The sequence below is a fragment of the Eutrigla gurnardus genome (assembly GCF_963514095.1).
Source record: "Eutrigla gurnardus genome assembly, chromosome: 7".
Lineage (NCBI taxonomy): Eukaryota > Metazoa > Chordata > Actinopteri > Perciformes > Triglidae > Eutrigla > Eutrigla gurnardus.
Genome location: NC_139921.1, coordinates 13,970,678 through 13,985,154, shown reverse-complemented (window position 1 = coordinate 13,985,154; position 14,477 = coordinate 13,970,678). Strand labels below are relative to the sequence as shown.

The 14,477-nt window shown below is 44.3% G+C and overlaps 1 long non-coding RNA gene across 1 annotated transcript; it reads left to right on the top strand.

Annotated features, from left to right (window-relative positions):
• Positions 1 to 1,244: 1,244 nt before the first annotated feature.
• On the top strand, positions 1,245 to 12,825 carry LOC311016420. Its single transcript, XR_014597487.1, has 3 exons — positions 1,245 to 1,349; positions 12,457 to 12,532; positions 12,625 to 12,825. It is a non-coding gene; the product is annotated as an uncharacterized lncRNA (long non-coding RNA).
• The last annotated feature ends 1,652 nt before the right edge of the window (positions 12,826 to 14,477 follow it).

Here is a 14,477-nt window from a genome sequence, read left to right as displayed (position 1 = left end):
GTATAGAGGAACTCAGCGCAGGGCCGTGAAAGAAAAATAGACGTGGCTAAATTAATTCTGGGATCTGTTCTATTCAGCCGAACTCAAAACGGATAACCCCTTTTTTCCCATTTAGATACCAAATGCAAGGTGAAACTCGGCTCAACCTTTCAGTTAGGTGACATTAAATATGTTGTTTCTTTTGATAGGTAAATAGATACAATAGTTACTGTAGCTGCTAACTAGTAATTCGATTTATTCAAATCATGGCTGGTGCGGAATCGGTTCACGCCTCTAGTTTGCAATTCTCGACATCTTGAACACACTTTATTTTTACATCTTTTTTCTCTATCTCCATTTTTTCCATCTGTTCTCTTTTGTGGGTAAATATACTGATGAATGTCCGTGGTGAACAATGCATTAGAAAACATAGATCCATTTTTATTGCTTACTATCATTCAACCATATTGTATTTGATATTCTAATTTAAATATGAATACAGGCAGTGACATAAAGGATGTGTTGAGAACATGGTGACAGCCCTCCATCATCTCTGATTGACTGCCTCTGCTTATGTAATAATTAATATTCATACTTCTCGACATGGGATCCATCTTGCCGATGGCTGCCGATGTTATGGAGGCCGTTCAGGCTCAGTGGGGTTTATACTTGACTACAAAAGCTATTGATTGAGGTGGCACTAGAGACATGAGTATTGTGCTGCTATTTGTAATATTTCACGGTGGCTTGGAGGTGCTGTATAGATGCTTGTTTCTTTTGAAGACGGGCTCTGGACGTTTCCATAGCCACTGTTGTCTCCTGGCTCTCTTTGTTGACTTTGTGCCGCCTCTCCCCCATAAACAATCGTCCCAGCTGATAGCATGCCAGGTTCGGTTTGAAACAATCAGTACTCATGCCCCTCTCAAGCATGCCAGGCCAATCAAAAAGCAGGGGAAGACAAACAGAGCCGTGCAGCTGTCCTTCGACGGGAATAAAGCACTTCCGGGGCCAGCGAGGAGGACCAGGGCGCTGGGTGCACCCTAAATGGACCATTGTACTCTCTCAGGGAAAAAAAAAAAACCTTCAGGATCACACAGCACCCGATTGTGGACCAAGTGAAACCTTCCACGCACACCCACTACCCACACCTATAAATCACACATTTACCTTCACACCCCCCCCCCCCCCCCGTTTCTTAATTAATTCACTCCCTCCCTCTCTGGTATTCTTCAGGAAGGAAGAAAATACTCTCCCTTCCACAAATTCGGTATCCCCACCCACCCTTTTCTCCAGTCAGCAGCCGACTCTGCAAGGCAGACTCCGCTTTTCCAGCCACCAAAACACTCAACATGCCGCAGCAGTCTGACGGGGTGCTGAAAGAGGGTCTGCGTTTTAATATTCATATACGGTGCACCAATTCATTAACATTCTATTGGAACCCACAATAGAGACTGGAGAGGCTCTGACCCTGTAGTTCCCCGATCAAGGTCAGTAACTAAGAAAATAAAATCTGAATTGCATCCCGGCGCACAATTGTATCCTCCAGACCTGCCATATCCCCGCTTAAGAAAATAAAATTACCCCTCCCTCACCCCCGCCCAACATGATGAACGCATTCACTGTGTTCTCAATAAGGGCACTTTGGAATGAAAAGACCGTGCTTCAAAAGTAAAAATTATTATTTTGATCTTACAATCTGAAAGGCAAATTCATCTTCAGGACAAGCATCCGCAAAGTACTTCTATCATCACAGTGCCCCTTGTAAATGATGGATTTGTTTAAGTTTTCTATTTAGGCTCCGCAATGGCCGTGTGAGCAGACACGCACGCAGGGGTCTGTAAAGGCACTCACAAAAGCTCCAGGGGTTTTGTAGTTCACCCCGGCAGCTTTACAACCCATGCCAACTACGCAGTGCAGTGTCTGTAAAAGGTCACTCTTACTATTTACATCCCCGGCACATATGGACACACACACACACACACACACACACACACACACACACACACACACAAAAGTAGAGTCAAGAGAATAAATCTAGCCAACCAGTCGATTATGTGATTGGGTGCTGTTACAAAGGGCGAGCATGTTGCTAACACGTTCCCTGTCAGCGGAGGGGCTATATGTGGGCAGACACAAAGCCTCATTAAAATACATACAGAGCCGGTGCTGCTCCGGTGGGTGGGAAAGATGCTCCATCAAGATGTCGTTACAACAAGGCTATCTCCACCCACTGGCATGTATCTCCCTCACACTGTCCTCCCCCATGCCTGGACAGCACAATGGCAGGCTCCTTTATAGCCAGTGTAGGCCATTCCCTCCATTCCCTGCGAGGTCAGGGCCTCATCCTCTGGGAGTTCTCCCATTGTGTTTTAGCGAACTGAGGTCAAACTGTTTGAAACGAGGGAGTTTAGTTAAACATCTATTAGGCAGGCCCAGTGTGTTGAGGTGCGCTTGATTTATGTGCAAAGCTGTTGTGCTCAGCTGTCCGGATACTCGGCAGCATATTGGGCTGTATGTTCCCGCAAGTCCTGTACGTGTCAGTGTGAACAAAAAAAATCCCAAGGCATACGTCGCCTTAAATGATACGCACTGACCCGGCGTTCACCTCAACACATGTCCACCTACACATAGGATGTCTTCCACAAGGATGGAGTGAATACAGGAGAGTTGTGTGTGTGTGTGTGTGTGTGTGTGTGTGTGTGTGCATGTTATCTTCTTTGCCATTGAGAGGCCCTGTGCAAGGCAAAAAAAAGAGGGAAAAAATTAAAGAATAAAAGTTGAAAGTAGCTGTGTTGTCAGCAGTGCTGTGTAGGCCAACTGCCCTGTTAGTGAGGCTGACATTCAAAGAGAGTTGGGATGCCGACAACAATCCCACAACCTCCTGCTGCGAGAAGACATTTCGCATGGTGGCCGAGTGCTTTGATACGGCTCTTGTGATCCTCGCTGGCGTGGCTTTGAGAAAAGCAAACACACAGCACAGAGCCCAGGCCATCGCCATCACGTACCATTTGAACACAGCGCTTTTTATATATTCCAGAATTTTCTTTTCCATTATTATTGTCATGAAACCACCCTCTTTCAACTGGGTGGTAAGCGCATTTTTGTATGGAAATATGGCTTATTTGGTACCATTTTTTGCCACCTTCATACCAATATTTGGTTTCATCCCTTTTGTCCATTTCTGAAATAACAACAAACAAAAAATCAGAACACAGTAACAATACAGGTACATGAAAATGTATTTCCAACGAAAAAAGCCACTTCATTGAAAGTGTCCTCTTGTCGTAACCAAAGAGAATAATTAAAATATCACGCAGTCCTCATGCTGGCCATTAATAGCAAGGCTGTCTCTATAATAGCAAAATGTGAATCTAAGCAGTAATGCAGGTTAGTGAATATGCAACCCACTTTCAAGACTAAAGGCAAACAGGCTCCGCTAATTACTGAGGCACTATGCAGTCATTTTTCTGAGCAAGGGTTACTGAATGGTTGCCTATTACTTCACTCTCCCAGCACCAAATGCTTAAGATAATGACCAGTTACTAATTGGTGCTTACACCTTATATCAGTTTTTGCAGAATATAATTGCAGCTCTTATGGTACTAAATAATCATTGGAATTAGCATCTTTTAGCAAAAAAAAAAAAAAAAAAAACGCGCTAAATAGAAGTATGGAGCATTTTCCAGGAAGAGGTCTTAGTGTCGATGCACCACCGGTTGATTCATCATTAACTAGAGAGTTTAGGGCAGAAGGAATGCCTTTCCAATCATATTGTGGTGTCAGTGCATCTTCTGCACCAGCTAATGGAGGCACTGATGTAGCACATTCACATCTGTGTGCAGTGTTGTGTGTGTGTGTGTGTGTGTGTGTGTGTGAGACAGAGAGAGAGAGAGAGAGAGAGACAGAGAGAGAGTTTGCCTTCTTCAGTTGCATATCAGGCATGTTTATGTGCATAATGTGAGTGCGTGTGCTCGTCACGGAGTGCACTGGGGAAGGGAGGTCTATATTCTATGCAGATCACGCTCCCCGTGCTTCAGCAGCTCCTCCTTTGTGTTGGCCCTTCCGTCAGCTGTTGACTTCCTAAGTGTCTCAGACAGCCGTGTTTCTGTCAGCGCCTCTGTCCACTGCCTTGTCCCGCTCACATTTCTGAAGTCCGCTGACTGCTAATGGCCGTGTCCAGACAAAGAGCTCACTCTGTGGCCAGGCCGAGGGGCGAGGGACAACCAGGAGTGGTTGAGGGGAGGGGGGGTCCGGGGTAGGAGGAGACACGGGGAGGGCTGGGTTTGGGAAAAGGGAGGGCTGAAGCTGGAAAGAGCACCCGGCACTGCCTGCCACTCTACACTCATATCACGCTTGTGTGACAACCACTCCTCTGTGCTTGTTTGAACTGTCCTCCCCAATTAGCACTAATAAGTCACTCTGTAAGGATGAGCAAGCATAGTGTGCCCAATCACCCCCCCAGTTTACATACACACAAACAGATTTGGACAAAAAACACAAACACACACATTCTCTCTTCCCCCCCTAGGCTTAGCAGCCCATGAAAATCCCAGGAGCACAACCCCGCTAATAGACAGAGGAAGCCAAAAACGCATCTCGTTCCCAGCAAACAAGTGCCAGTAAAGAGGCAAATTAATGACAAGTCGTTTGAAGGGTTTGCCTAAGAATAATTTTACTCTGGCGTCTCACTACCACTGAAGAATTGATTAGATCCCTGCTCAATCAAAGTGCCTGAATCAAGAAAGAGCAGAGCAGGCATGCTCCAGCCCAATTTATTCACAGCATCACTCACATAAGAGTCACAGAGAAACAGAGAGAGAGAGAGAGAGAGAGAGAGAGAGAGAGAGAGAGAGAGAGAGCTTCCTGACAGGTGACAATGGGAGAGACCCGCTGAAAGCTAGTGTCAACAGCAAAAGGGCAGGTGTGCCCTAATTCTTGTCGTGCACTGCTCATTACATTAGTTCAAATGCCTTGCAGCCTTCACTCAGGGATGCACAACACAGGTTTAAATCATCTGAGATTGTTTCAATAATAAACTTTATGCCGCTAGAATGTAAAACCTTGAGGAAATAATTGCTATTATTTAGTTTCAAGAACACACATACCGCATGCGGAAGAAAGCTAAAGAACTCTTGAATAATGACTTCACTTGTGTTTTCTCAAAGTACAGACTGGAGGACTTAGTCAAGCTCGGCTGTGCTCGACTGTTTATTGTTGCCTGCTTGTTTATTGTCTTGCAGAAAGCAGAGGAGGTATTAAAGGCAGATTCTGCCCCTATTTTAAAATGTGCTGGCGAAGATTAGAGTGCTTGCCAAACACAGTGGAAACACTTAATTGATTTCTTTTGGACTGTTTACCTCTACTGTAGCCCTCCTAGAGCCCGGCACTGGCTCGCACGCATGCACACACAAACACACACACATGTAGAGTACAACCCTGGCCCCATTGACGCCAACGCAGGCCTGCCAAGAGCCTCATTAGTATTCACAGCAGTGGCATTTGCCAGCCTGAGCGTTGCCGTGGTGATGCTGCCCACACAAGTGATGATAAATGGTGCTTTCAGCTTCTCTGCCTTCCATAGAGCAGAGCAGGGAGCTGAGGAGTTGCTGGCTAGGACCCAGCTACAGCCACGGCTAGTGAGGCCTCATCCCCGACGCCAGGCAACTGACGCATGACTACACAAGCCCAGGGCTGCTTGAAGGCTTTGGGTGCAAGGGAGTGGTGGGTAAGAAGGGTTTGGTGCCGGATGGGTTGTGTGTGCGGATATGGAGAAAAGAGATTTAGGTTACGCTCCGTGCGTGTGTGTGTGTGCGTGTGTGTTGGGAGAGGGGGAGGAGGGGGCATGTCAGGAAGAAGTGTGTGCTTGAACTTGTTATTGTTGGCTGAAAAAAAGTGATGTCAGCTTCAGTGTTTCTCAAGTGTGTTTTGTTCCCTGTATTTTTCAGTTATGTGATAATCTAATCACAGGCTAGTGACATAAAATATCTGCCATAACAATCTCTCAAATTGCACCTTGGTATTGTTGACTGCTGTGTATGTTTATTGCACCACCAAACAAAAAGTAATTATTGCCTAATAAGCCATTTCAGTTGTTTTTTTTAAATGTGTTTAGTTAGTTACACATGGCTCTACCATTAACATGACATGATTCTTCAAATTTATACATATCATAAACATATCAATAAAAAATGAAATAACTGGAATAATTCTGTTTGATACACAGAAACTATTTATTTTAAAGAGTAAAATATTTTTACACAAAAGTGTCATTTGTAACTTAATGAATGCATTTAAATAAAAAATGTTCTGTCATTACAAGAAAAATATATTATATAAATCTTACAGAAAGTTAGTAAGTAAAATCTCTTATTGGGATGACAAAATGTATACTTTTTATATTATGTATAACCCAGTTATAACCGTATAGGTAAACCTAAACAAAAATAACTGATTATTGTGTGAATAATTGTTTTATAAATGAATTACTCGGATGACTGTCGGAGCCACTGCAGGCTAATTTAGTCCCTCTCCTGTTTCTTTTACTGCAGGTGTCATAGTGAGGGCTGTTAGAGCCTTAAATCCGCATAGCAAAGTTTAAGTATCAGCAGCTACACCTGCCTTCCCAAGAGCCCACACATACAGATATGTAAGCAATGAGGACTGAAATCCGCCTGATCCTAGTTAAATAGAGAAAGATGGTATTATTCCCACATTATGTTGCACAGATACACAATATACATCATAGTATCTAATTAGAAATAGTGTGGTAACAGAGCATCTTTCTTTTCCATACCATATCCAGTTGTAGTTATTGATAATAATTATGTTAAGTTCATACAATATATACATTTGCATGTGTTATTTTTAATATCTTCAAAAATTAAGATACTCATCTTGAGGGCAAAGGATTCAAAAATATTTCACTAAAAACTGGATCTAGCACACAGCCTAATTATTTAAATAAACCAAAAACATTTTTTTCTCTCTTTAGGCTTCACAGTTAAATCAATAACAGAACCACTTTTTTTCTAGCATCAAAGTTGAATATAAGCAAACACAATATTTCTACCTTACAATTATCGCACAGCTGGCAATTTGCATTACACAACCCTCTTACACAATCCACTTGGATATTCGAAGCACGACCACGATGCTCTCTTCATGCACTTTTTTTTTGGAGTCTATTAAATTCCAAACTGGGCGGTGAATATGTCTGATGAAGTTACAGTAATTCTTACAGAGACCGTGAGCGTCACCCTCCATGGTTGAACTTGGGGGATGACCGCCCCTTCAAAAGATGGTCTGACCCTTCCAAAATCAAGCCTGATTACCCATCTCTAGGACACTAAGAAGCACCCAACTTCAAAAGGAGCAGAGACAATCACGGCTAGGGTGGTGGTGGTGGTGTCATGGGGGGATGGGGTGTTCAGAAACCTCAGCCCTGTGCTGTGGCAGTTTGGGCCAGTCTGAACGGTCTCAGCCAGGGGGCCGGGGCTATTAAAAGATAAATGTATTTCTCTGTTCCATTATTCATGATGTGAGGAGGTGGGGAGGGAACAGGGAGCCAGAGGCTTAGCACAGCAGTGGATCCCTTCTCGGCCTCGTCAGGGCCAAGGCCCCCACTGCACCCGCCGCTTCCACACCCTGATGCAAGAGAGTGTTGGCGGGGTGGGGGAGTGCGGGCGACAGCTGTGAGGTGAGAGAGGGAGATAGAGAGATAATGCAACAGTATGTATTCTCACATATACATATTAATATCATATTTTCATGTAACTAATGCAAAAGAAATTGGCAACAATTGCATTCTACATAAAGATACTTTATGGCATGAGCTAAAATACATTTATTTAATAATATATATACGGTTACCAATTTGTGTGTTTTTTTTTCCATCCGTTTCTGCTGTGGAAGTGATATTAACTCTCATTTATGCACACACACACACACACACACACACACACACACACACACACACACACACACACACACACACACTTCTCTCAGCTGCTGATTATGTAAAGGGTCTGGGCAAATACTTTAGAGACATATTGGACTTCAACATTGAAGTGAATGGAAAAGTGAGCCTTTGTCCAACTCATCTCTGATCTGCTAGAAAAGCAGATTAGGATGACCCTCGTATCACTCATTTGGAGATGAGTCACTGTCGAGAAAAGCCACACTGGAGAGAATGTCAAACAGCAGTAACAGCTAAGCCTTTTCTATTTGCTGCCACATGCAATTATTCCATTTGTCCTCTTGTGTAGCCAAAGACAAGCCTGTTAAAACTAGATTTTTTTCTTGATGGGGATCGTTTTGACTTTTTCTTCATTGAAGCAAGACAAAATATAGGGACACAATTCCTCATATGTTTGTATTATATATGTATTTCACCACGATGCTATATTTTTCCAGTATAATGTCAGTAAATCTATTTTTAAGAAATTAGGTGATAATGCTGGACAAAAACATTTATCTCACATTCCTCGTGATGGGAGAAACTACCTCTTCATGTTTTAATCAAATGCTTTCCAAATTGTTTCATAATTACCTATAATTGAACCCACGCTGTGTAATTTTGCTGTTTCATGCAAGTATCTATTTTTCAGCGATGACTAAAATTGTGCTGGCATTATGTTTGTCTCAACAATGGCAAGCGCTGTAATCTCTGCCTTGCTTTGTCAAACACTTTCAAAATGAATTTTTCCACACAAGATTGCAAATATCACAAAACATTTGAAGTGTATTTCCAATAAATGTGTTTCAAGAATGAAGGAACATTATACATAACTGTCATTGACCACACACCAGTCAATTAAAATTTCATCCGTTCAACAAAAGCCTTCTCGCAAAATAGACCGCAGTTCCCATGTCCATTAAAAACTGCTTTTCCCTCGGCACAAGTGGTCCCCATTGCTTATAACAAATTTGAGATGCATTATACCGGCATAAAATGCACACCAATGCTTGGGAGAAAAGACGAGCTCTATGACAGAGTGGAGGGTGGTCTGAACACATCAGTACTCATGACTCCATGCTGGGATCCTTTGTTTCCAGACAAGAGGGCACAAGGGTGGGAAAAAAAGAATATAAGACGGCCAGGAGATGTGGGAAGGGTTGTGAGGGGCGGGAGCTGCTGATGAAATGTGTGTGTGTGTTTGTGGGTGTGTGTGTGTGCATGCGATGAGTGTGTTTTATCTGTCTGTGTGTACTGTGTTAATGTGGATCACTATTTTTGCTTTGCCACTTTTAGGCATTCTGTCTTGAATTAGAAACAAGAGACAAAAGGCTTCATATTTGTGCTTGCATGTCAAGGATTACTTGTTCCATTGAATGTGTCCCCCCATTATCTGCTTATCACTCTCTGTGCTCTTTAATCTCTTTCTTGTCTCTCCTCAATGGCTTCCTCTCACTGTCTCCCCATCACCAATGTAGCCTTTCTCCTCTTCTATTTTTTAACACTTACAAAACTGAAAAGGCCTGGCCTGGTCTGGGCCACCTGGAAGCACCAGTGAAGCTTTCTCCCAGGCCTGGCTCCCTGCCACTAGCCAGCTGTAGCATTGTGAGTGGCCCATCTCAATTAATTCCATGCATTGCAATTGTTGCCGGGCACTGTTTACAGCCACCTCCTACTCCGCCTGGGTAGCCTCTCCGATTGTCCCGGGGCCTCCCTTGTTTAATACTGTTTTGCAAGTTATTAAGCCCTGGAAGTCCATTAATCACAGTTCACGGGCTGTGTAAGCCCACACAAGGCAGGCAGAGGTGGGGGATGGGGAGGCACACTCGCTGTCGTCAATGGGCTTAGACGGTGGTCCATTCAGATCCCTAACGAGATCATTACCACTAACTAAATACAAACCTGACCCCACGACCCGCTGGGAAATTACGTAGCAGCTCCCTGGTGCAAGGCATTAATATACCCCCCCTCCGCCCCCCCAGACCATCTTCACCCCTCCTGCAACAGTGCGTAAACGCCCACCCCCAAAGTCTCCCAATGCAACCCAACCCCGGTCCCCTACCCCTCCCTCTTGTCCATTCTCACTTTCTTGCCAATGGACAGAAAACTAAACCTGTCATCAAAAGGGGCCTAATCACTGCTGTGGTTGTGGTAAACCAAGCCTGACAGACATTTCACTGAGGCCTCAATGGCCACATCAGTGCCACCTCCCTAGCCAGCCCCCCCTCTTCTTTCTCTTCTCTCGCTTTCTCTCAGTCCCTCGCTCTCTCTTTTTACCAGGCCTCTGGCCAATGAGCAACAAACACCCGGGGGCTTTTCAGATTACTTGACACACTGTGTCCACTTTTGGGAGGGAGACCACCTGGTAAGCTCATTTTAATACAAAACCAGTTCAGTCTCCTCTCCCTTTTTCCCCTACGCCGCTAATTCCGCCTCTCAAGCCAAGCTACCACCATGAATTCTGTCTAATCCAGTGACCCCCACAGAATATTCCTGGTTTTACACTCCTCGGAAGAGGCTGGATTTGGGCGGATTACATGCTTCCAGTTCTGTTTGGAGGCACCTGTGACTGGAAGTGGAAGGAACTACAAATGATGACAGTGAAACGTAGGAAAAGGGGAGACGTAGAGGAAAATCTTCCCTTCTTCCCAAACTTTCAGCTTTTCTTTGTATGATTTTTTTAAATTATGCTCATCTCATCAGTTCTGTCTATCGTTGGCTTTCCTATAGTTGAAGGCAGCTCGGATGTCCAAGCATGCACAGTATGGTTACTGTGCGGACCATGCGTAGGAGGTGGGGGGGGGGTTAAGAGGGATGATAGAGCAGGGGTGAAGGATGTGGGTGGAAACAGAGGTTGGTTGGGGGTTCACACTGACTTTCACTTTAGCCCCTCAGCTTATGTTAAGATGTTGTCACTTTCACCATCTCAAGTGTTGCCACTTCAGATGTCGGAGCTTAGCGTCCACGATGGGCTCCAGGGGGGTTGAGGGAGGGAGCGAGAGCAACAGGGAGGAAGTCTGGGAACATTTCCATTTTAAACAAGCACAACTTTGTCACACTGTCACCTGACCATGGCAGCCCCTTTTCAACGCGTCCCAACTTCCTGTCTCCTTCTCTTCAGCCGCCTCCCTTCATCTTTCTCAAGAACACTTTAAGGCACTGTTTCCGCCCTGAATTCCTCTGCCAATTTGATGAATTGTATCTCACAGCCTTTTGAGTTTTGCGTGCAAGGCACTTAATTGTTTCGCTCTTTTTTTTCCACAGTATCATGGTGGATGCTTAAGCTGTCCATGCAGTTGTAGATGTGCATATTTTAAATTAGGTAGTAATATCCCCCCACTTTAATCCATGATAAGATCTCAATTGTTCCATGATGTGAAATCGAGATGCAGCGACAACCAGGGCTGAATTAAATCGAAATCTTAATTTACCTGGATATTATCCCACAGTGAAATATAATCACTGACTGAATAACTGGGCACACCAGCGGATTCTTAATTGACTCCTAATGAGTGTCATGGAACATATTCTTCAGTGTAGATGCAGAGATTAGGGAAAGGCAGCTTGGTAGGCTTTGAAAAAGGGAGAAAAAAACGTGAGCCAAAACATGAGGATGACCGCATATAAACAGACACACACACACAAACACACTCATGTTTTCAAATCATCCACTCTGTGTGTAATTTTGTATTTATAGTTGTGTTTTCCAAAGTCTCACCGCAGAGGCTGGTTGGAGAGTGTCTACCTGGCGCTGCATTGATTGTTCCTCGCATACTGACCAATTGTAAGCTCATAATGATGATCTCTGGCATGACAAGTGATTTGAACCTGCCTGTGGGCCGCCCCCGCACCGAGTCACAGATCAGCTGCCCCACGTAAACAAAAACATTAGGAGAGCGTTCCACATTTAAGAGCATGCTAATTACAGTCATTCCCATCTGAAGTACTTTCTGCCGCAATTTACTCAGATCACCAAACCTCCAATCCCTCTCATGTAAACAAATAAACTCTCACGCAACAAAAAGATAAATCAAATAATACAATAGACACTGGTGCTATCGGAACTCGCTAGGGGCACTGTGTTTGAAGTAGGCTTCAAATAGTATCATACTACTCTACAGTGTTGAGTCCCAGTGTTGTGCACATCCCCAGTGAGGAATAATTACAAGGGTTGTTGTTGATGCGCTCAGGAAAACAAATCACTTGCTTTGTAATGGAAGAACGGAGATAAATGCAATCGCAACGCAGGGGAATAAAGATTTATTTTTTCTTTCTTTTTTTTAAGTTTCATAAATAAACACGTTTGTATTTTTCAATACTCCATATTCTGAGTTCATAATCCTTCATAATCATAATTTGTGAAATAAAATAAATGGAGTTCAGCTAATTGATCCAAACCCGGCAGGTGTCAAACAATTTAGTTCTCCCATCAGTGGCTTCTTGATAACGATTACTTAATTACCAGTTCCTACTCAGCACCCCTCCATTCTCATTTGGTCTCAACCTCTCACCTCTGCCCGTAGGCATCAGAGCTGATCCATGGCAAACAGATATGGGAGTGAATGTCACCGCAGCCCTCGCCAGCCCCTCCGGGTGAGTGTGTTTCGCCAGTGGCGGAAGGAAATGAAGCAAAAATGATCAAGTGTTTGTTTTCTGACATTTTGTCTCTCCGCGGCCTCATCAGGGCTGAGCCCCGCAGACGTCAAGTGTTAATTTAGGGTTCCTGCCGAGCGTGAGCCTGTCAGCGGCAGGGCTTGGAGGAGGGAGGTGAGCTCTTGCAGAAAATGACCCTTCTGGTCTGATTGTCTTCTGGCCTGCAGACTGGCACTGAGAGGAAAAACAAAGACACAGGGAGAGAGAGAGAGTGGCGGCTGAGTGCTAATGCACCTCACAGCAATTAGAGAGGCTTACCTGACTGCGTGAGCACAGCACGCAAACACACACGGAAGGTACACTCCACACACACGCACACACGCTGCACACTCAGGTAAATACATACACACCAGTTGATCCTTCGGAAAGAACTTATTCGCTCAGCCAAACAAACGCACACACAAATAGACACACTTTTCGGCAAGGCCCATTCCCAGTGGATGGCTTCCCGCCACCTTTTAGCCCAGTGATTAATTGGCCCGAGCTTACGATAGTCCAGCCCTTTATTCTGTGAAACTTAAACAAAAAGGAAAGGCCTCTCTAAAGATTACAGCAGCACATTAACCACAGAGTGAACCATGAAATTGCTTTTTCCCCTCCCGCAGTGTTGTGACTCTATAGTGGTCACTGCCAGTAACGGGCATTAGTGTTACATCACCGATAGGCAACAAAAAATGACATCCAAGTGGAGCTTTGTCGACCAGTGCGGATCAGTTGACCAGCTTTAGACACAGGTATGGCGGTGAGATAATATGTAACGCTGTTTTATTTGTCAAAAGAGTAAAAATTCTTTCCAAGAGCGACCAGTACAATCAAATTCACAGTGATAAAGAGGGTATGGGAGGCTGTCACATTGGAAGGAAAGGTTAATTCCGTAATTATTTCAGTGTGAAAAATAAATAATGTACCCTTTGCCGTTTTCCATCATTTCCTAATTCGCTTGGAAATTCATTTTCTTTTCTTTTTTTTCTTCTTTTTTTTCACTCCACCTAGCCCAATTCAATCACTTGAGTTCATCTGTCTGTGTTATGCAAATCTGAGCGGCTGAGATTGAACCCATTTGAATACCTGGTTCAACTCGTGAGCGGAGGGGCTGATAGAAAAGATGAATTCTTCCGTTTCAATGTGTCTCCCTTTTTCACCCAGTCGCGCAGTATCAAGGCTACCTTTTTACACGGTGCTCTCATTTATTTTAGCCCATTGCACAATGCTGCTCTGGCAGTCAAATATATGAATAAGGAAAGCAAGTCACCCTCCCCCTCTTTCTCTCTCTCTCTCTCTCTCTCTCTCTCTTTCTGTCTGTCTGTATCTAAGATCATGGACACTAGCAGAGAAGACCAGAACGATAATGTTGAAAAACATGAGAGGGGGGTTCATTTGGCGCTGAGGATTGCACAAATATCCCCCATATCTGTCATTGGCAGTTAAATCTGTTTTTTGTTTTTTTAACTCTTTATGTATAAGACGTGTGCTGGACTTGGCAGATAATGCCAGCTACATGTCATGCTGTCTAACTGGTCAGGGTTTTGATTGACACCCAGCCCTGGGCCCGAGGTGTCTTGGAGGCATGCAGACATAACGCTATTATTCCAACTTATCCCTAAGAAGAAATCCCTGCAGCCCGGGGCACAGCGGGAGGCTAATAGACTCCCCCAGAGGAGCCCCCCTAAAGCTTGATGCATTGTGTCAAGGCCTTGTCTACTTCACGCACATTAAGGATCACATGCCACAATTTCACAGTACAGCAGGGGGACCGGCCCCCATCCCGGCCCCTGATTGGCCTGTGATGGATGGTGTTGACAATTACAAGCCGAGTACCAAGTGGAGCAACACAAAGGTCAAGGTTGAATCTGCCAGTGTGGTCCGGTTAACAATGGAAGGTCTCCATAGA